We start from the raw sequence: 20,849 nt of genomic DNA on the forward strand, positions 1-20,849 counted from the left end.
CCAAATTGGTCTAAGTGCTTCCCTCTATGCTCTTCATAGTAGATGGATGTCTGCCTTGAAACTCCGAATTTCATCCGCAGAACACTGTGTTCTGTTTGTGTCATTGAGAGATAGTAGGATTTCCATTTTACAGAAAGATAAATGTGTGAATAAACATATTTGCTACATTGTTGTACACTAATGCTACTTCACTCCCTTTTAGTCCCTTTAATCTGAGAGGAGTGATGTGGTGGAAATGAGACCCAAAATGATAATCCAAAATTATCTGTGTTCCAAGGTCCCCATCTTATATATCAGGTTAGCTCTCCTGATGAGCACAAGATGTAGAAGAACCAACGTGTGCAAGACATAATCCACCGCATTAGCAAATGACTCTCAGAGCATTAAAATCCACTTTTGTGACGTTACCATTGAATAAAGTCATCCAAGTTATTATAGTCAGAGGCTTCTTAAAAGCTTGGTTTTAACTCTTCTCAGGGATGTGACTGCAGGCATGAATGGGCCCGTATAGTGTTCAGTATAAGAAAAAACACTGCAAATAGTAGAAATAAATCTCAAAATTTAGACTAATTTTCATTATATAAAAATTCAACATATTATTTATGCAACAGTCCAATTTTGTTAAATCCTAAAGCAGTATTTTTTGGGGGGTGAGTCATACCTGGTGGTGCTCAGGGGTTACTTTTGGATCTGCACTCAGAAATCTCTCCTTGCAGGCACAGGGTTTGAACCACTATTCGTCCTGGATTGGCTGCTTGCAAGGCAAACGCCACACTGCTGTGCTATCTCTCCGACCCCCTAAAGCAGTATTGTTCAGGTTTATTTAGCAAAGTTAAAAACAAAAACAAAAATACCAACTACTTTTTTCTGATCCAAACCTAGGAAAAGTGACTGGCAACTTAGATGTGCCTTTGTTTTAAATTCAGTTATACTTAAGGTAATGCATTTGCAACAGTGCTAACATTTATGGTACCTGATATACTAAACCTTCACCACCATCAAAGTGTCCACTTCCTCTGTTGGCCTTATGTCACCCTTACGTCACAATGTCTTCATTCCTCAACCATCTCGCCCAGTTGGTAAACTCAGTTTAATAATCTTGGACCAAGAGCTTGTCCTTATTCAATACTGTTTATCTCTTTGGTTTGCTTCTCTTTATACTCACAGATGAATGAGATCATCCAATATTTTTTCTTCTCTGACTTACTTCATTTAACATGACAGATACTACCTAGTTCCATCTATACTGCAGTGAGATGAAAGATTTGTATAGTATTCCTTTATGTATAAACAGGTAGCTTAATGTTTGAAGATAGATCCACCAGGCTTCAAATCCCAATTCTAAGTTAGAGTTGACTCTAAGATAGGTACTTTACCTCTTGTATTTCTGCTCTTCTTTTTCTTTTTTTTTTAATTTATTTAAACACCTTAATTACATACATGATTGTGTTTGGGTTTCAGTCATGTAAAGAACACCACCCATCACCAGTGCAACATTCCCATCACCAATGTCCCAAGTCTCCCTTCGCCCCACCCGACCCCCGCCTGTACTCTAGACAGGCTCTCCATTTTCCTCATACATTCTCATTATTAGGACAGTTCAAAATGTAGTTATTTCCCTAACTAAACTCATCACTTTTTGTGGTGAGCTTCCTGAGGTGAGCTGGAACTTCCAGCTCTTTTCTCTTTTGTGTCTGAAAATTATTATTACAAGGGTGTCTTTCAATTTTCTTAAAACCCATAGATGAGTGAGACCATTCTGCGTTTTTCTCTCTGTCTCTGACTTATTTCACTCAGCATAATAGATTCCGTGTACATCCATGTATAGGAAAATTTCATGACTTCATCTCTCCTGACAGCTGCATAATATTCCATTGTGTATATGTACCACAGTTTCTTTAGCCATTTGTCTGTTGAAGGGCATCTTGGTTGTTTCCAGAGTCTTGCTATGGTAAATAGAGCTGCAATGAATATAGGTGTAAGGAAGGGGTTTTTGTATTGTATTTTTGTGTTCCTAGGGTATATTCCTAGGAGTGGTATAGCTGGATCGTATGGGAGCTCGATTTCCAGTTTTTGGAGGAATCTCCATATCGCTTTCCATAAAGGTTGAACTAGACGGCATTCCCACCAGCAGTGGATAAGAGTTCCTTTCTCTCCACATCCCCGCCAACACTGTTTATTCTCATTCTTTGTGATATGTGCCATTCTCTGGGGTGTGAGGTGGTATCTCATCGTTGTTTTGATTTGCATCTCCCTGATGATTAGTGATGTGGAACATTTTTTCATGTGTCTTTTGGCCATGCGTATTTCTTCTTTGTCAAAGTGTCTGTTCATTTCTTCTCCCCGTTTTTTGATGGGGTTAGATGTTTTTTTCTTGTAAAGTTCTGTCAGTGCCTTGTATATTTTGGAGATTAGCCCCTTATCTGATGGGTATTGGGTGAATAGTTTCTCCCACTCAGTGGGTGGCTCTTGTATCCTGGGCACTATTTCCTTTGAGGTGCAGAAGCTTCTCAGCTTAATATATTCCCATCTGTTAATCTCTGCATTCACTTGCTTGGAGAGTGCAGTTTCCTCCTGGAAGATGCCTGTAATGTCCTGGAGTGTTTTGCCTATGTGCTGTTCTATATATCTTATGGTTTTGGGGCTGATATCGAGGTCTTTAATCCATTTGGATTTTACCTTCGTACATGATGTTAGCTGGGGGTCTAAGTTCAATTTTTTGCAAGTGGCTATCCAATTGTGCCAACACCACTTGTTGAAGAGGCTTTCCCTGCTCCATTTAGGATTTCCTGCTCCTTTATCAAAAATTAGGTGGTTGTATGCCTGGGGAACATTTTCTGAGTATTCAAGCCTATTCCACTGATCTGAGGACCTATCCTTATTCCAATACCATGCTGTTTTGATAACTGTTGCTTTGTAGTACAGTTTAAAGTTGGGGAAAGTAATTCCTCCCATATTCTTTTTCCCAATGATTGCTTTAGCTATTCGAGGGTGTTTATTGTTCCAAATGAATTTCAAAAGTGTCTGATCCACTTCTTTGAAGAATGTCATGGGTATCTTTAGAGGGATGGCATTAAATCTGTATAATGCCTTGGGGAGTATTGCCATTTTGATGATGTTAATCCTGCCAATCCATGAGCAGGGTATGCGTTTCCATTTCCGTGTGTCCTCTCTTATTTCTTGGAGCAGAGTTTTATAGTTTTCTTTGTATAGGTCCTTCACATATTTAGTCAAGTTGATTCCAAGGTATTTGAGTTTGTGTGGCACTATTGTGAATGGGGTTGTTTTCTTAATGTCCATTTCATCCTTATTACTATTGGTGTATAGAAAGGCCATTGATTTTTGTGTGTTAATTTTGTAGCCTGCCACCTTGCTATATGAGTCTATTGTTTCTAGAAGCTTTTTGATAGAGTCTTTAGGGTTTTCTAAGTAGAGTATCATGTCATCTGCAAACAGTGAGAGCTTGACTTCTTCCTTTCCTATCTGGATTCCCTTGATATCCTTTTCTTGCCTAATTGCTATAGCAAGTACTTCCAGTGCTATGTTGAATAGGAGTGGTGAGAGAGGACAGCCTTGTCTTGTGCCAGAATTTAGAGGGAAGGCTTTCAGTTTTTCTCCATTGAGGATAATATTTGCCACTGGCTTGTGGTAGATGGCCTTCACTATATTGAGAAAGGTTCCCTCCATTCCCATCTTGCTGAGAGTTTTGATCAAGAATGGGTGTTGGACCTTATCAAATGCTTTCTCTGCATCTATTGATATGATCATGTGGTTTTTATTTTTCTTGTTATTGATGTTGTGTATTATGTTGATAGATTTACGGATGTTAAACCAGCCTTGCATTCCTGGGATGAAACCTACTTGATCGTAGTGGATGATCTTTTTAACGAGGCATTGAATCCTATTTGCCAGGATTTTGTTGAGGATCTTTGCATCTGCATTCATCAGTGATATTGGTCTGTAATTTTCTTTTTTGGTAGCATCTCTGTCTGGTTTAGGTATCAAGGTGATGTTGGCTTCATAAAAGCTATTTGGAAGTGTTTCTGTTTGTTCAATTTCATGAAAGAGTCTTGCCAAGATTGGCAGTAGTTCCTCTTGGAAAGTTTGATAGAATTCATTAGTGAATCCATCTGGACCTGGGCTTTTGTTTTTCGGCAGACATTTGATTACTGTTTTAATTTCATCAATGGTGATGGGGGGTGTTTAGATATGCTACATCCTCTTCCTTCAACCGTGGAAGATTATAAGAGTCCAAGAATTTATCCATTTCTTCCAGGTTCTCATTTTTAGTGGCGTAGAGTTTTTCAAAGTAGTTTCTGATTACCCTTTGAATCTCTGTCATATCAGTAGTGATCTCTCCTTTTTCATTCCTGATACGAGTTATCAAGTTTCTCTCTCTCTCTCTTTCTTTGTTAGGTTTGCCAGTGGTCTATCAATCTTGTTTATTTTTTCAAAGAACCAACTTCTGCTTTCATTGATCTTTCGGATTGTTTTTTGAGTTTCCACTTCATTGATTTCTGCTCTCAGCTTTGTTATTTCCTTCTGTCTTCCTATTCTTGGGTCCTTTTGTTGAGCATTTTCTAGTTCTATTAGCTGTGTCATTAAGCTACTCAGGTAAGCTCCTTCTTCCTTCCTGATGTGTGCTTGCAAAGCTATAAATTTTCCTCTCAGTACTGCTTTTGCTGTGTCCCATAAGGTCTGATAGTTTGTGTCTTTATTGTCATTTGTTTCCAGGAACCTTTTGATTTCCTCCTTGATTTCATCTCGGACCCACTGGTTATTGAGCATGAGGCTGTTTAACTTCCAGGTGTTAAAGTGTTTCTTCTGAGTCCCTTTGGAGTTCACAAATAATTTCAGACCCTTGTGGTCAGCGAAGGTAGTCTGCAAAATTTCTATCCTCTTGATATTATGGAGGTATGTTTTATGTGCCAGCATGTAGTCTATCCTGGAGAATGTCCCATGTACATTGGAGAAGAATGTGTATCCAGGTTTCTGGGGATGGAGTGTCCTATATATATCCGCTAGGCCTCTTTCTTCCATTTCTCTCCTCAGGTCTTGTTTATTCTTGTTGGGTTTCAGTCTGGTTGACCTATTCAGTGTTGACAAAGCCGTGTTAAGGTCCCCCACAATTATTGTGTTGTTGTTGATATTATTTTTCAGATTTGTCAACAGTTGTATTAAATATTTTGCTGGCCCCTCATTCGGTGCATATATGTTTAGGAGAGTGAATTCTTCCTGCTCTATGTACCCCTTGATTAATATAAAATGTCCATCTTTGTCCCTTACAACCTTCCTGAGTATAAAGTTTGCATTATCTGATATTAGTATGGCCACTCCAGCTTTTTTATGGGTGTTGTTTGCTTGGATAATTTTTCTCCAGCCTTTTATTTTGAGTCTATGTTTGTTCTGACTATTCAGGTGCGTTTCTTGTAGGCAGCAGAAGGTTGGATTGAGTTTTTTGATCCATTTAGCCACTCTGTGTCTCTTAACTGGTGCATTTAGTCCATTGACATTGAGAGAAAGAATTGTCCTGGGATTTAACGCCATCTTTATTTCAAAATTTGGTGTGTCTTTTGGGTAGTCTTGTCTTAGATTAGGTCTTTCAGTTTTTCTCTTAAGACTGGTTTTGTGTCTGTGAAGTTTCTGAGCTGTTTTTTTGTCTGTGAAGCCATGTATTCTTCTGTCAAACCGGAAAGTGAGTTTTTCTGGGTATAGTATTCTGGGTGAAGCATTCATTTCATTCAGTCTTGTCACAATATCCCACCACTGCTTTCTGGCATTGAGTGTTTCTGGTGAGAGGTCTGCTGTAAATCTCAGGGAAGCTTGCTTGAACGTGATTTCCCCTTTTGATCTTGCTGTTTTCAGAATTCTGTCCCTATCTGTGGGATTTGTCATTGTGACTAGGATGTGTCTTGGGGTGTTTTTTCTGGGGTCTCTTTTGGTTGGTACTCTTCGGGCATGCAGGATTTGATCACATATATTCTTTAGCTCTGGAAGTTTCTCTTTAATGATGTTCTTGACCGTTGATTCTTCCTGGAAATTTTCTTCCTGGGTCTCTGGGACTCCAATGATTCTTAAGTTGTTTCTGTTGATCTTATCATAGACTTCTATTTTCATCTGTTCCCATTCTTTGACTAATTTTTCCATTGTCTGCTCATTTGCTTTAAGTTTTTTGTCCAATCTCTCCTGCTGTATGGAATTGTTATGTATCTCATCTTCCACAGCACCAAGTCTATTCTCAGCTTCTGATACCCTGTCCCAGAGCTTATCCATTTTGTCATTCACTTCGTTTACTGACTTTTTCAGTCCTGTTAGTTGACATGTTATTTCAGTTTGGAGTTTTGTGATTTCTGTCTTCATATTTTCTTGGTTCTTATTAGTGTTCTGTTCAACTCGATCCATGGTTTCTTGGAGTCCGTTGAGCATCTTCCATATTGCTAGTCTAAAGTCCTTATCTGAGAGGTTAATTAGTTGGTTGGTCATTATCTGGTCCTCAGAATTGTCATCTTCATTCTCTATGTCTGATGCTGGCCTGCGTTGTTTCCCCATTGTCACACTTGTATTGTGGGTTTTTTCTACGTGTTGTGGTGGTATTCATTGTCTATATGATGCAGGCAGCACACTCCTCTGGCTCCTCCCTTTCTGGATGGGCTGACTTGCCTCTAAGGGAGGGGAGTCCTCTGTGGATGAAGCCTCACACTGGGTCAAATCTTAGGCCCGAGCATGCAACAGAGAAGACAGTCCGGAGAGAAATGTTTGCTTCTGTGATATAGTTCCGCTGGAGCCTCTTTTTGCCCCACTCACAAGAGTTTCACGCAAGAGGACAGTAGACAGACATAGACAGGTCACACTCATAGTCTTTCACAGTTGGGCCCCACTGGGCCGGTGTACTTTCGCGGATTTTCCCCGCCTGGTGTCACACACAGGGAGCTGGCTTTTGCAAAGCTTAGCCGGTTTTCATGCTCTGTAGTCCCTCCCTGAAAATGGCGTCTGGGCGAGCGAGGTTTCTGGAGCCTCTTTTTGCCCCACTCGCAAGAATTTCACGCAAGAGGACAGTAGACAGACATATACAGGTCACACTCACAGTCTTTCACAGTTGGGCCCCACTGGGCCGGTGTACTTTCGCAGATTTTCCCCGCCTGGTGTCACACACAGGGAGCTGGCTTTTGCAAAGCTTAGCCGGTTTTAACAAATCTTATTCTTAACCAAATGGTGAGAAAGCCTTCAAACTTAAGTCAATTACCCATTCATCAGAATCCTCTGCTCTTCTTTTTCACATAAGATTTCTTTTTCTTTTTTTTTGGGGGGGGGGGTTCAGTTGGGAATACCCGGTGGTGCTCCTGGCTCAGCACTCATGAATTACTCCTGGCAGTACTCAGGTGTCAGGGTCAAGTTATGACCCCAACAAGAAATATTTTGGAAATAGGTTTAATTGGGGGATAGGTAAGGAAGGGAATCCAGGGGCTTACAGCTAACCCTCTATAAGCCAAGAGAGGTCTAAGGTTGGAACCAAGGTAAAAGGTTAGCCAGGGAGAGGAACAGAGAAAACAAAGAGCAAGAGAGACTTTTCCAGAACAGAAGATCCAACAGAGCAGTCCAGACTTTTCCAGAACATCCAATAGAGCAGTCCAGGAGAGGCAGCCAGCACTACCACCACCAACTTTGAGCCTGGGGCTTATATACAGAGCTTGGGGCTTATATACCTGGCAGGCAACTTCCCCTAAATGACCGTTATAAGGGACACTCCTAATGGGGAGACCCTTCTTATGGCTGACCAAGGGACATAAAAGTCTGTGTGTACTTCAAGACTCAGGGGATCATATGAGATGCTTGGATCAAAAACCTGGATCAGCCACATGCGAGGCAAATGCCCTATTCTCTGTGCTATCGCTTCAGCCCCTATTTTTCTTTTCCTTTCTTTTTTTTAATTAAAAATTCTTTGATCACTTGGCTGACCTGGGATCAATACCAGCATTCTAGAACCTTCTAGGAGTAATTTCTGAGTGTAGAGTGGAAGTAATCCCTACTGTGCTGCTAGGTATGGCCCAATACCTCCTCCAAATTATTTTGGGTTTGGGGTCAAACCAACAATGCTCAGGGCTTACTCCTGGATCTGTCAGGGACCACTCCTGTCAGTGCTTGGGAGATTATATGGTGTCCTCGGGTTCACACTCAGGTTAGCAAGATGCCCTTCAACAGATGAATGGCTAAAGAAACTGTGGTACATATACACAATGGAATATTATGCAGCCATCAGGAGAGATGAAGTCATGAAATTTTTCTATACATGGATGCACATGGAATCTATTATGCGTAGTAAAATTAGTCAGAGGGAGAGAGACACACAGAATAGTCTTACTCATCTATACATTTTAAGAAAAATTAAAGACATTGAAAGAATTCCCAGAGTTGAGGGCTGGAAGGACCAGCTCAAGATATGAAGCTCATCACAAAGAATGGTGAGTGCAGTTAGAGAAATAACTACACTGAGAAATATAATAACAATGTCAGTGAGTGAGGGATGTAGAAAGCCTGTCTCAAATACATTCGGAGGTTGAGGAGGGAAGAGATGGGGGCATTGGTGATGAGAAGATTGCACAGTGAAGGAGGGTGTTCTTGTTATGATATAACCCAACTACAATTATGTTTGTAATCACGGTGTTTAAATAAAGAAATTATTAAAAAAGAACACCAATTTCAGGTTAGGTGCATGTAAAGCAAATGCCCTACTAGCTATAGTATTTCTGACTCACAGTATTTCCAGTGCCTGCTCCTTCCTCCCTTCCTTCCTTCATCTTTTCCTCGATCCCTTCCTCCCTCCCTTCATCTTGCCTTCCATCCTCTTTTTTTTTGCCATCTTCTTTCTTCTCCCCTTCTTTCTTTTTCATTCTGGCTTTTTCTCTCTGTATTTCAATTCTGGGAGGTTATACAGAAGAGGATATGCAGGGTTATACAGTTAATCAGGAGGCTGTGCAATGCTCAAGGACAAGTAATGCCAAGCACATGCTCCATTCTTTTGCCTATCTCTCTGGCCCCCAGTGCACACTTCATAACTCCCTGAACTCTATAAGAGCTCTGTTGCTAGTAGCTGTGGATGCTCATGAGCATGTATTACTGTCTTTGCAATTCACTTCTTCATTGTGCATATTTGTATTTACCTTGTTGGGCTGTTGTAAATATTAACAATGATTGTTTCTCAGATTTTAGGAATAGTGACTGATACAGGTCAAGTTCTTTGTGTGCTTAATAGTAGTATTATTATCGGGCTGTGAGGATTAAATATGAGGATATGAAGAATAAAGTAAGCATCATGCCTGGCCCATGGCTGACTTTCAAGTTTTAGCTCTTAGTTCTGTGGTGGTAGCATTGAATGTAATTTGATTTTTGTTAAGTACAATGACTACTCAGGATCTGAAACTATGAGTACAATGACTACTCAGAATCTCATCCATATAGACAATAAAATGATAATAAATTTGATAAAATATCAATACTAGCTACCAGCAAGATAAACACAGCCTCAAAATCAGCTGATCTGAATCAAGTCCAACACTTATGTTGCCATTTTGCTTCTCTTTGGGGGTTCACTTTGCTTTTGTAGATAGACCCAATCTGTCTGTCCTCGTACATAACCTCAATCTGTCTGCCCATCTTGAGTGTGTAACACTTTCTCTTCTTCATCTTTAACTCAACAACACATTTGTCTTGCTCAGATGAAGTACATTCAGGCATTTCTTGATTTTTGGAACAGGAAGCTGTGAGTCTACAAGATGTGCCAATTGCAAGTTGGCCTTCCAAGAAAGTATTTGTTCTGTTTCTTTTGTTCATAATTCAATTAAGTCAGAATTGCTACTCTGTTTCACAGCACTGTTCTCCTGACTTCTGTGGTATTGAGTGTGAGATACGTAGAGTTGAAAAATTACTGATGCATATAGTTACTGTACCTCACTAACACCCAAGTCCCCCACCATTGTCTTTTTGTCATTCTCTTCTTTGAATTTTCTTGTCATTCACTTCTTCATTCCCTTCATTATCTCCTTGTCCCCACCTCCATGACTGGTTGGCAATCTGAGTTTTGTAATTAACGCCAAGAGTTTACCACCATTTGATATTGTTTCCTTGTTTTATTTTTCTATATACCCTAGATAAATGAGATTGTCTGATATTAGGTGTCCTTCTCCCTTTGGTTTATTTAGCTTAACTTAATACTCTCCAGGTCTGTCAAACTTGCAAGAATGATCTTTTCTTAGAACTGAATTGTATTCCATTGACTGTGTATAATCACAGCTTCTTTTATCCACTCATCTGCCAGTGAGCATTTAGGTTATTTTCATCTCCTGGCTATTGTACTAAGTGCAGCACTGAATATCACATAATACTTTTCTTTCCTATCTTGTGGTCCACTCAAATACTGCTATTGTTTGACAAATGTTGACCATCTGTGCACTTTCTTGGTCTTGCCATTTTGAAAGCAATTGTTCTAAGGACCAATATGTCTAAGATTTAGGGCCACACCTTTCTATATTCATGGCTTACTTCTGATTCTGAACTCAGGTATCACTCATGTTAGGTTTGCAGCCTTATATGGGGTACTTGGGATTCAACCCAAGTTAGCCTGGCATGCAAGGCAAGTGCCCATTGTACTATCTCTCCTGCTCCTCAGAAATCATGTTAAACAATACTTTAAAGGATTTCTTGGACTTAGAATGAACTCTCTTTTGAGGAGGTCAGAGTGGACCACATACAATTGTGCTTGGACACTACTCTTTGCGCTGTGCTTAGGTGTGATGCCTAGTGGAGTTTAGGAGACTATAGATAGGTTCAAAGATCAAACTGGGGTTTGTTGCATGCAAGGCAATTTCCTTATTCTTTAAACTATCTCTACAGTCCTAGACTTTAAAGTTTGTAATGTGGATAGAAGATTAAATGAGAGTGACTGTACAGACTGTAAAGAACCACATATAATGTAGCCCTGTAATAAAGCCTAAGCTTTACTATTAGAACCTCTAATCTTTCTCACTGCCCTCAGTCACAGCTTTCTCTCTGTATTTGAGACTGGATGGAATATCAGCTTTTGAGTCTAGTCTCAGACTTTGATTTCTTATCATCTATGCTTTCAGTAGCTACTTTTGATCAGTAACACATAGCATGACTCAAACTATAAGCTGATGAATACACAGGGACCCACATATAAAGACAATATCCTCATGACAAATAAGAACATGAGTGTCTGTGGGATAAATTTATGCCCCTCTTCACTGGTGAGTTGATAAATTCCTCAGTCTGATGTGACTCAAAAAATGTTGCCCTCTATGTCCTGTTCTTTTTCTGCTTTCTTGTCTTTAGTGGACTCTTTAGCACCCCTCCCCATCTCTGGTCCATAAGAGTTCAAATCAAGATGGTACCTCTTGTCTAGTCTAACTTCAGAGACCCCTTGTTTACTCTCACTACAGTTACTCAGCCGGATTTTATAGTGCAAATCATTATCTCCTGGATTTTTATAGCCTGCATAATAATTCTTCCTTCCTTACTTATTTAAGACAAGCAGTAAAGCAAGCACAGGCACCTCTTAGGAACGTGCCTGGAGAAGCTGTGAATGGTCTCTCTCAGTTGGGGCACTAGGAGGGGGTCCATGGATCATCCAAATTCTAGTTAAAAGATGATAACTTGCAGGCTGGTGACACCTGAAAAAGTATCCCTCGTTATAGATGGCAGTAAAAATTTCACAGTTTCAGCTTTCTCTTCTGGGTTTTTGGATATTTAACTATTTCCTATAGACATTTATGTGAAATACAATATGCATGTAAATCAATCAAGATCACTGCTCTTGTATTATTTCACATTTAAGGCCTGGCATTCCTTTCTGGATGGGGGACCACATTAACAGCTTTCAGGGCACACTCCTGGCGGTGTGCTCAGAGTCATTCATATGTAGTACTGGGGATTGAACTCAGCTTGATCATATGCAAGGCAAGCACCTTATCCTTCTACTATCATTTCAACCCTGTGCATTCTTTTCTAAGGGATTTAGTCTCTGCTAAGCTCTATGGAGAGAACAGGAGAACACTTGTATTGCTCCCTAAATTGAGTGCGATCCTGGAGGCTCTATTCTTGGGGTCTGTTAGCTGTGCTTTTGAAGCTCCTGGGGCTGCAGGCAATTTCCCTCTGTATTACCGCAGGAGTGTCCAACTAGAGGGCATTTCCCTCTGTATTACCGCAGGAGTGCCCAACTAGAGGGCATGAGTTCTGGTGAGTCCCACAACTGAAAAAAAAGATGGTGAGGCTTTACAGTGCAGCCTGGAACCTGGCCACTCTCCACTCTGGTGAGCAAGTAGATGTTTGTGGCCCCTGAGAACACAACTACCAAGTGTGTGTGTGTGTCACTACCAGTCAACCACAGCAAGGACAGAGAGGAGGAACAGCAAAAGCAGGAGCACAGGGGCATCATTGTGGCAGCCATTTGTTTGGTGTTTGTTGCTTGCAGCCACACACCAATGTGCTCAAGATGGAACCATGTGAGTATGCTCAGAGAGGACTCCTGGTGGGGCTTTGGGAACTGTATATGGTCCCAGGGATTGAGTTGTCAAGAAACCAACCACCTTCCTTACTCCATTCTCTCTTAGGCCCTGACTCTTTGGTTTTAGATGTCTGACTTTTTTTAATACTATTGTTTATTTAAACACCTTGGTTACAAACATGATTGTGGTTGGGTTTCAGTCATGTAAGATGACACGCATTCTCACCACCAACGATGCAACATTCTCACCACCAATGTCCCAAATATCCCTTCTCCCCTTCCCGCCCCCACCTGTACTCTAGACAGGCTTTCTATTTCCCTCATACATTCTCATTGTTAGGGTAGTTCTCAATGTAGTTATTTCTCTAACTAAACTCATCACTCTTTGTGGTGAGGTCCTTGATGTGGGCTGTAACGTCCAGCCCTCCTCTCTTTTGTCTCTGAAAATTGTTGAGAAATATCTTTTATTTTTCTTAAAACCCATAGATGAGTGAGACCATTCTGATCTTTCTCTCTCTCTGACTTATTTCACTCAGCATAATAGATTCCATGTACATCCATGTATAGGAAAATTTTATGACTTCATCTCTCCTGATGGCTGCATAATATTCCACTGTGTATATGTACCACAGTTTCTTTAGCCATTCATCTGTTGAAGGACATATTGGTTGTTTCCAGAGTCTTGCTATGGTAAACAGTGCTGCAATAAATATAGTCTGACTTTTTAATAAGGCCCTCCTCTTTATTCTTTCTCCAAGTCACAGTCTTATTGGGTGCTTCCTGCTGCCACTTTCTGCTCTTGCTCTTTCCTCATCATCCAAGGATATTTGCTTTTTCCTACAACAATTGTGTTAAACTACACTTTATGAAGGCCTAAACTGCAAGATATAAGCTGATAAATCATAGCTTATCACAACTGATTAGCAACTCAGAAATTAATTTATTATTATTATTATTATTATTATTATTATTATTATTTGGGTTTTGGGTCACTCCTGGCAGTGCTCAGGGGTTACTACTGGCTCTATGTTCAGAAATTGCTCCTGGCAGGCTTGAGGACCATATGGGATGCTGGGATTCGAACCACATCCTTGTGTGTGCAAGGCAAATGCCCTACCTCCATGCTATCTCGCCAGCCCCAGCAACTCAGAAATACTATCGAAGGTAGAACAACAACATGATGTGACATGGCAATATTTTCTAGGCAATACAACCTATGTAAAATTACAATCTTTAATGCTTTGAAATTTTCATCTCATTTTTAACTGCCATAAATTCCAATCATGAAATACATAGGCTGCATTCTGCCCCTTTTGTAGACTTTTTTCTTGTATTATGTTTTTGGGGTGGGAAGATGACTCTCATGCAGTGCTCAGGAGGCCCAGGTTCCCTTACAGATGATTCTTAGCAAACTGCATCCAGGGTTCAGTGTGAAGTTCAAGGATGTGCTGCTGCTTGAACTCTCTTAGGCTGGGATTTCCCCCCAGGGTACCCCAGCTGTGCCAGAGAGCCTGTAGGGCTACACCCAGTGAGGTTCAGAAGTCCAAGCAGTGTGACAAGCTCACACTTGGGTGAACCACATCCAAGAATTATGCTTCAACCCCTATATTATTCCTTCAGTCCAGGTTACAGAGTTTCTTGATGGTCACTGAAAAATCTGATTCAAGGTTAATTGCTTTATTAGACATTTTCCTTACTATGAACTTATTTAGAAAATGTCAACATAAAAAGAACCAAAATATTTACTATATGTTGTGTATGTAAATATTTTGGGGGATTACTATGTTGCTCACCCTAATCTGTGCCCTACCCTAGGGTGTGACCTGGCATTCTGCCCCCACCCTAGGGTAGGACCTGATTCTGCTTCCATCATTGGTTGGTATCTGATCCCACCATTGGGTGGGACCTGACTCTGGACTATAAGAGCAAGGGTCTGTGGAAGGCGAGGGCCTTTGGCTGGCTGGAACTGAATCTGAGTCTTTGGACTTCAGTTTTGTCCATCCGAATAAAGCAAATATTTCCACGAGCCTGATTGTCTGCGAGCTGTTTACCCGCCGTTTCACCTCAGAACCGTGGGCTAGACAGGGCAGCAGACGCGTGCTCCGAGCTGGAAGAAAAGGGCCTCATTCTCCATCCCTCCATCAGTCAACCTCTTCAGGGGCTGACCTGTTACACTATATAGAGAGAATACTGTGATTAACTTTTACAGATGAGAAAACCAAATATATACTACACAATATAGGAGGCAGTCAGGCTGTCAAGTCAGGCTATACAAACTTAAGGCCTCTGAAATGAAGTTCCAACACAAACTGGAGACAGTCCACGTCTGGGCTCTCACTTGCCTGCTACCTGGGCTGTGAAGTCAGTGTCAAGTAGCTCTCTTTAAAAGCAGGCTTCCTCTCTCAGTGGTCCCCTCGCTTTTCTCTCATCTTCTCATTTTGCTTCATGTGCACACAAGATGGGTAGCAATGAATAACATTCAAATGAATTACTTGTAGCTCTTACCCACACATTTGATAAATGGCATACTAAGAAATCTTAATAGCCCTTTGGGATTTTTATTTAACGAGCATGGAACATGTTGCAAACCCAGTCTGACTTCCTCTAGCTTTCTGTTGAAAAGCAGAGACCAAAACAAAGTCCCACCAAGCAGCAGCTCTTTTTTGACCTGGCCTGCCCTGCACATCACATTCTTTTAGACAGTCTGCTCCCTCACAACTGTGTCTGAGAACTGTCTGCAAATCCACGTGGAGAAAAAATATTGTGGAATACCCACGACAACGGTAACATGTTTCAGAATTTCTGTTTTTTATTGTTCTTCCTTTTTTCGTTTTTGTTTTGGTTTGGGGCCACACCCAGCAGCACTCAGGAATCACTCCTGGCAGGCTTGGGGGACTATATGGGATGCTAGGCTCAAACCCAGTCAGAATGCAATGCAAACACCCTCCCTGCTGTGCTATTGCTCTGGCTCCAAATATCAAACCATTTTCTTTTTCTTTTTTTCGTTATTTTTTTGGGGGGGGTGAAGAGGGGGCACATCTGGCGATGCTCAGGGGTTACTCCTGTCTCTGTGCTCAGAAATCGCTCCTAGCAGGCGCTGGGGACCATATGGAATGTTGAGGATTGAAACCAGGTCGGTCCTGGTTGACTGCATGCAACCACTCTGGGCAAATGCCCTACTAATTCTTTCTAACCTTTCTATTTTTCTTTTTTTCTTTAAACCACACATGGCTGTGCTCACACCTTACTCCTGTCTCTGTGCTCGGGGATCACCCCCGTGGCAGTTCAGAAGACTATCTGTGGTCTACATGTGGACGGCATGTGAACTACATGACTGAAAATAGATTGAATCCTGCAGAGCAACTGCCCTATCTCTCTGCTCTTGGTTTTTATTTTTTATTCTAATTTTCTCCTGTTCCTTTGCATTCATATGGACAAATTATATTATCAATTTGGGGTCTCATAAAAGGTTCAAGGATGTCACACTCTTAATCTCTAGATACTATTAATACAGATTTGAAGTTATAAACCTTCTTTTACCAACCAAGTTCTGAAATCAAAAGAGAAAACGGTTTTTCTAAAATTAGGTACGTCTTAGTGTTGTTGTTTTTTTCTCCCAGATGGATGCATGTTTTGTTCTCGCTTTATATTTCTGAAGGATACTTGCACCCTAACAGTTTGGTTTAATATAAAAGTAATTACATTAACACCCTTCATTTGTAAGAACTGTCTAAAGCAATGTATTTCTGATACTGAAAAGGAGCCAAATGTTGACCATCTGTGAGGTAAGCAAGACGTGGGCTAAGTGAGGCCAAGAAACGCTTTTGTTCTTCAGTATCAAACATTAGAACCATTAACACCCACAAACAACAATGCCATATTTCCCCCATTTGATAGAATTTATAACACTACATGTGTGGTAGTGTATAGGGCCTATTTCTGGCTCTGTGCTTGGGAGTGGTGGTGCTCAGGTAACCAAATGTGCCGAAGTGCCAATCAGGATCAGCCAAAGTGATGCATAAATGCCTTAACCTCCCGTATTACAAAAGAAAAGTTTCTATTTAAATTTTTTAGTTTGAGATCACATCCACCAGAACTCAGGGGTCACTCTTAGTAGGATTTAGGGTGATGCATACCATATAGGATAGTAGAGATCAAAACTAGGTTGGTCAGGTGCAAAAAAAAAAAATGCCCTACCCCTCTGTACTATCTCTGTATCCCCTACAAAACACAATTTGTTGTTTAAATGTTTCCTGACATAAAAATAAGCAAGGAGGCACATAGCGTTGACTTCTGCTTACTGAATTGTGTGGAAAGCAGCACAATTCAGAGTAATGTGTGTGGAATGGGAGCATCTCATTCCATTTCTAGCAACTCTGCCAATCCCTATATGCTGCATACTTTCATTGACCTGGTCTCCAAGTAAACACAGGGTGTTCTTGCTCATGGGGTGACTTTAAAGACAATAATGGAAACTTTGGCAGGTGGCAGGGTGGGTAGGGACTGGGAGATACATTTTAGTTTTCGCATTTTGTTAGAAAAAGAAAATGTTGGGAAGGAGAAGGACTCAGTGTAATTGGGGAAGACTAAAAAATATTCTTTTTTTTTTTTTGTTTTTGGGTCACATCCGGCAGCGCTCAGGGGTTACTCCTGGCTCTATGTTGAGAAATCATTCCTGGCAGGCTCAGGGAACCATATGGGATGCCGGGATTCAAACCACTGACCTTCTGCATGTAAGGCCAACACCTTACCTCCATGCTATCTCTCCGGCCCAAAGACTAAAAATATTCTATAATAATTACTAACATTTATACAACTCAACTTAATCTTGAATATATGTCTAAATACAAACAGTTCCTAAACTTAAACATTTCTTAAAACTTTTACACTTACCTTTTTTGTGTGACATTTTGTTTGTTTTGTTTTGGGGCCAGACCTTGAAATGCACAGGGCATACATATTAGCTTTGGGCTTAGGAATTAATCCTGGGGCCCGGAGAGATAGCACAGCGGCGTTTGACTTGCAAGCAGCTAATCCAGGACCAAAGGTGGTTGGTTCGAATCCCGGTGTCCCATATGGTCCCCCGTGCCTGCCAGGAGCTATTTCTGAGCAGATAGCCAGGAGTAACCCCTGAGCACCGCTGGGTGTGACCCAAAGACCAAAAAAAAAAAAAAAAAAAAAAAAAAAGGAATTAATCCTGGTGAGCTCATATGGAATATCAGGATAAAACAAGGGTACTCTTACTCTATACCCCACATCTGCTTATTTTTTGGAGGAGGGGGTCTCCCAGTAGTGCTCATGAGACCTACAGCCATTCCTTGTGCTACTCAGGCCTGACTTGGTCACCTGTATATTCAGCCCTTGAACCCAATAATGCCTGGCGTCAAAAGTACATCCAAGGGTGTTCTGGGGATTAAATTTGGGCCTTTACATTCAGTCATATGATTCAGCACTTGAGCTACCTGTCCAGCCCCAAATTATAATATTTTGTTTGTTTTTGTTTTGAGACCACACCCTACAGTGCTTAGAGATTACTCTTGTATCTGTACTCAGGGATCACTCCTGGCAGGACTCAGAAGACCCTATGAAATACCAAATATCAAACTCATGTTGACTGTGTGCAAGGCAAATGCCCTACCCACTGCACTATTTCTCCAGATATATTTTTATTATTATTTTATTTACATTATGTATATTTATGTAAATTATATATAATTTATTATGTATAGTTTATATATTATATTGTTTTTATAAATGTTTATATAAATATACTTATTTATATTTTATTATTAAAATTAATTGCTTTTATTATTTTTTACTATTGAGGAAACATGACTTACTTTAGTATTCATGCTTTTGAAGTATAAAGTTACTGTACATAACCACTTCCCAATGCCCAAACTCTTTATTAATATCCCTCTGACTTTTCCAGTATTCTACGTAACTTCTCACTGCCACTTCCCATCCCTTGTTTGGTAACCTAAGATCTGTGTGGAGTTTAAGAGTTTGTTTTTATTGAACACTTTCTATTCACTTGCTTTCTCTGTATACCACAAAGGAGTGAGATCATCCAGAGTTTGTCTTTCTTCCTAACTTACCCTGACACCTATAAGTCCCATCCAAGCTGTTTCAAAAGACAAGATTTTTTATAACTATTTTCCCCTTGAGGTATGTATATTACAATTTCTTTTTTGGAGGTTTATATTTGGCAGAAACTACTCCAGTGATTGCTCTGGCTGGTGTTTGAGGGACCCCTTTATACTGGGGATCAAGTGTGGGTCTCTTGCATGCAAAGCATGTACTCAGCCCTTTGAGCTATCTTGTTGGCCCGTATACCACAAATTCCTTATCCACTCATTTATGGGATGGTTGGATTGCTTCCAGATCTTGGCTATTATAAATAGTGCTGCAATGAACCTAGCTGTGTTCATATGCTTTGAATTAAGCTTTTGTGGTCTTGGCATGAATGACAAGGAGTGTAATCACTGGGTCTTGTGAAATTTCTTTTTTAATTTTTTGAGAAGCACCTATTCTGTTTCTTATAGTAATCGAACCAAATGACATTCTCACCAACTCTGAGTGAGAGTGAGAAGATTTCTCACTACATCTCTGCCAGTAGTGGTTTTTTTCTAGATTCTAGTTTTTGTGTTTGTTTTTGTTTTGTTTTGTTTTTTAGTTGTTTTGGCAGTGCTTAGGGTTACTTCCAGTTCAGTGCTTGAGTGTTGCTCTTGAAAGTGTTCAGTGAATCAGAAATCAAATCAGGTCTTTGCACATGCAAAGCTCTACCACCAAACCACAACCCTTGCACATGCTTCGGGACTTCTTTATATACACCATTCTCTCTGATATGTTGTTGTCATTTTTATTTGCATTTTCTTGATAGTCAGTTAGATGAGCATATTTTGGTTTTGGGGTCACACCTGGTGGTACTCAGGGGTTACTTCTGACTCTGTGCTCAGAAATTACTCCTGGCAGGCTAGGGAGACCATATGGGATGCCAGGCATCAAATCTGGGTCATCTGCATGCAAGGTAAATGCCCTATCTGCTATGCTATAATTCTATCCTGAGATAAACATTTAAATACCTGTTGTCCATCTTTAAGGTCTTTTTTTTACCAAGTCTCTTCATTACTCTTCCTGTCTTTTTTTTTTTTTTATGAGATTGTTTAATTTTTGTTTTTGGTGCTGAGTTTTGTAATTCTCTACTGTGATACAATGATAATTGTAATACTATTGTAAACTATGTTACAACAATTAAAATAACAATAAAAGAAAAGGATTTCTTTAATACATCTACTCCTTTATTGTACAGTAATTATTCTTACATATGAAGGTTTATTTTGGGCTCTCAATTCTATTCCAATTTTATTTCCACACAATTTCTGGGTGGGAAAGATGGCACAAAGGGTTAGATACTTGCCTTATTTCAGTATCTCTAATTTATATTTTATTACAATAGTATATTGCAGCATAGAAGAATGCAATATTTCCAAATTCATTTTTTCTCAGATTTTTTGTATATTTGGGGAGTTTTATGATTTTGTTCAAACTTTTGCAGTATTTTCAATGTCCTGCATGCCATTTGAATTCAATAGGGATTACACCAAATCTGTTTAATCGGGCCGGAGCAATGGTGCAAGCTGTAAGGTGTTTGCCTTGCACATGCTAACCCTAGGACGAACCACGGTTCGATCCCTCAGCATCCCATATGTCCCCCAAGTCAGGAGCAAGTTCTGAGCACATAGCCAGGAGTAACCACTGAGCATCAGCAGTTGTGGCCCAAAAACTGGGGGGAAAAAACCATATAATGCTTTGAGTAGAATGATCATTTTAACAATTTTAATTTTTCCAATACACCACAATCATGGGATATTTTTCCATTTCAAAATTTTTTATTTCTTCTAATAGCGACTTACAACTTTTGATATATGTTTCATCCCCTTTGTTGTTGATTCCTAAGTACTTAATTCTTTTGGACATAATCGTATCAGATGTTTTTCTCTTCTACTTAATTGTTACATATTATACAAAAGATTTTGTGCATTGGTTTCTTTAGATACTAAGCTGTATTGTTCTACTAAATCTAAAAAGATTTTTAGTGAAGTCTTAGAGTTTTTTTTTAATATGATGTCATTCAAAAATAGTGATAATTTTTCTAACTTGAATCCTTTTAACTTCTTTTCTTTGATTGCTATAGCAAGGATCCCAATACTATGCTGATCAATCGTGTTGAAAGTAGACATCATTGCCTTGTGTTTGATCTTAGAGAAAGGCTTTTTATTTTTCATCATTGAGCTTAATATTGAGTGTGGCTGTGATTTTGTTGTATATG

At 40.0% G+C, this 20,849-nt stretch overlaps 1 protein-coding gene across 1 annotated transcript in view; it reads left to right on the forward strand.

Annotated features, from left to right (window-relative positions):
- The window catches only part of C3H4orf45 (chromosome 3 C4orf45 homolog), a 152,183-nt gene that overhangs the window by 60,313 nt on the left and 71,021 nt on the right, over positions 1–20,849 (forward strand). The gene's annotated exons all lie outside the window — the stretch shown is intronic.

Source organism: Suncus etruscus, chromosome 3 (assembly GCF_024139225.1).
Source record: "Suncus etruscus isolate mSunEtr1 chromosome 3, mSunEtr1.pri.cur, whole genome shotgun sequence".
NCBI lineage: Eukaryota > Metazoa > Chordata > Mammalia > Eulipotyphla > Soricidae > Suncus > Suncus etruscus.